Here is a 2,788-nt window from a genome sequence, read left to right as displayed (position 1 = left end):
GGCTAGTGGGAGGAGGCCAATAGGGAAGTGGGCTCGATAAAACTGTCTCAAAAATAATTTCCATCTTAAAAAGCTCATGAAGGGAACGGGAGAGGTATTTCAGTTTCTTAAATGGAAGCCTGAAAATAAAAAATAAAAGGCTTGTTGATGGAGAACCTTGAAAGCCTGAGAAAGACTGAGGGTATCACTGCAAAAAGATTGCCTAGTAACAGAGCTTTCTTGTATTACACCCAAAGCTGTGTACCATCTGAGGCTGATTCAGGAAAATACTCAAATCTCCTGGTAATTTCCTGCAGACAGGACGTTTAATCATCTCCAAGCCTCCACCGCAAAAGAAAAAAAAAAAAAACAACCCTAAACCAAATGATTCACACTCTTAAAACGAATCTGCCTTCAGAACAAGAACGGTTTTCTGCTCTTGAAAAGCAGCCACGATTTGTTATTCTAACAAAGTGTTCCTTTCCTCCAAACAGAAATAAAAGTTGCTCAAGGAGGGCTTGTACTGATTTCTGTTCTGCATTTCTTAAAACTTCCATCCAGTCAACAGTTTCTCCTGGCAGGTTCTCAGAAATCCAGGGGGAGCTGGGCAGTCAGTGACTAAGAACACAAGATCATTTTTATAAGCCTCCCTCCCCCTTACTTTGGCCCCATGGGAAGATGTTTTATTGTAGGAGGAACAGAATTAGCTGTACATATAAATTCTTCACTGCTGGGCTCACTTGACACCTTTATCTGAATTGCCCAATGGCTAGGAAGATTTGGCAGTTGATGATTTGAACAAGAAAGGCCCAAGTCCTCCCCAAGTGGTACTTGTTCTGTCTGTACATAAGGGACACGTCCATCTCCCTAATCACTCAACTAGTTGCACAGATAAAAACATCTGTTTGCCGAAAGCAGGGCACCCAAAGTACACAAATGATTCACACCACCTAAACAAGTATAAATAAAGGCCACTAAAAGCCAAAATAATTTAATATGGGTGGAAATAAAATCTGGCAATCCATGCATCAGACTTTGCTCCAATTTTGGAAGGTATTTTTTTTGCCTGCCTCATCGTTTAAAAAAACAAGAAACAAACAAACAAAAAAAAACCCAAAAACTCTGACCCTCTGCATTAGGTTCTCAGCTTCTAGCTTAGGTACACACAAGTGAACAGACTGGGGAGAGAGAGGGAGGAAGCTGAAACTGCATCTTTTAAATACCCGCTCCCAACCCCTATGGAATATTTTGGTATTAAAATTTCCCAGCATACAGCTGCCCAGACACCCCAGATTTACATGATCCCAGTCTTCACCAAATCTTGACTCTCCCAGCAGCTAAGCCAGTACATTTGGAAACCTGGGAAAGCAAGGTTCCGATGAACTACCCCCCCCCACCCCAACAGCCTTCTCATCCTACCGACTCCCTTAAATAGAGCTAGGAAGGGCAAGAGAGGGGAGGTCTCTCCTCCACCTCCACTCCTACTTGGGAGAGAATAAACCGTCAAATACAGAGTTGCTTAATTACAGAAATCCACCGAAGAGAAAAGAAATGCATTTGGAAAGATCTAGGGAGATAAACAATAAGGAGTGTGGGAAGAAGTAAATAATTTTTTTTTAAGTAGACCCTCCTGAAGGCATTAAAATAATTTTGATAGTGTAAGGTTAATAATAAGTAGGTGATTAGAAACACATTTTAAACTTTGAGGGAAATGAATTGAAAAAGAATAAAGGCTGTTTAGAAAGCAAGCTCTGGGAAGTTTCAATGTTTCCCCTGAAGAAGTCTTATTACAATAACAACAGTATCCCCTCCTCACGATTATATCATTATTACTATTACTGGTTAATAAAGTGGCTGCGCAAAAGCTGGCAGACACTCAGACCGAAATGATCCTAGGTCGTTCTCCCCAGAGCTCACAATTTTCCAGTCTCTGTGGCCAAGATGCATCTCTCCTATAGGTTAGTTTCCCAGTTCAAGGCTCCCTGTTCCCTGGGAAAGTCGTGAAAACTAGGAGCAAATGCGCCCCAGCGCCCCGCTCCGTGCAGCCGGGCCATGGGGGCCACTTACCCGGCTCAGCCTTGCATTGCTCGCAGCTGTGGCGCCTCTGCCGTCAGGGAACTTAGAGGGAGCCGGGAAGGGACAGCGGGTGCGGCAGCGGCTAAGAAGCCCAGCGGGGTGTCTGCCGCCAACTGCCCAAAGCCAGAGGGGGCCCTGCAGGGGCTCCGTGCAAGGGAGGTAACATTCCCGGGCGGTGGCAGCTGCTCCCTGCACAGCCTCGATCCAGAAAAATCTCAGGTCCTGGAGGGAGAAGCTACAAGCTCTCCAGACTGCCTCTCGGCTGCTTAAAGGGACGCCTCCCCACCTACCGCTCCGCTTATTGGTGAAAATTCAGAGCCACAAGCCAATCCTATGCCTGTTCCCAAATTGAGATTTCAATCAAGGGAGCTACTGCTTTAAAATTAGAAAGGGCTGGTGGGGGTGGGGGACGGGGGTTGTTTAGCCATCTTTCAGAAGCAGAAGGACACAGGCTCTCCCTGGCCCTTGCACACAGGGGTCCTGAGAGCCGGCAGTGGCTGAAGAGCAAGATGATACTGTGCAGAGCACATGAGGAAGATAGGGGAGATGCTGGACCCTTGGCCTTCATCCCTCCCGTCCATCTCCACACAACTCACTCATCCTTCAAGGCCCATCCAATACAGCACACATATTGGAGACTCTCTGTTCCTGGGAAGAGTCCCCAAGCTATGTGCTTCTAAATCTCCCCATTATTCCTCCCTTCTAGATACTCATCATACTTTCGCTTTTTGCA

At 46.0% G+C, this 2,788-nt stretch overlaps 1 protein-coding gene and 1 long non-coding RNA gene across 3 annotated transcripts in view; both read right to left on the bottom strand.

Moving 5' to 3' along the window:
• Positions 1-2,312, bottom strand: part of LOC112484336 — a 33,712-nt gene extending 31,400 nt beyond the window's left edge. For both annotated transcript variants that reach the window (XR_003048007.1, XR_003048008.1), the window contains exon 1: positions 2,047-2,312. This is a non-coding gene — a long non-coding RNA (uncharacterized LOC112484336). The remainder of the gene's footprint in view (positions 1-2,046) is intronic.
• The window catches only part of PRICKLE2 (prickle planar cell polarity protein 2), a 317,500-nt gene that overhangs the window by 146,476 nt on the left and 168,236 nt on the right, over positions 1-2,788 (bottom strand). The window lies entirely within an intron of this gene.

Source organism: Pteropus alecto, unplaced genomic scaffold (genome assembly GCF_000325575.1).
Source record: "Pteropus alecto unplaced genomic scaffold, ASM32557v1 scaffold75, whole genome shotgun sequence".
NCBI lineage: Eukaryota > Metazoa > Chordata > Mammalia > Chiroptera > Pteropodidae > Pteropus > Pteropus alecto.
This window is presented reverse-complemented; position numbering and strand designations above follow the sequence as displayed.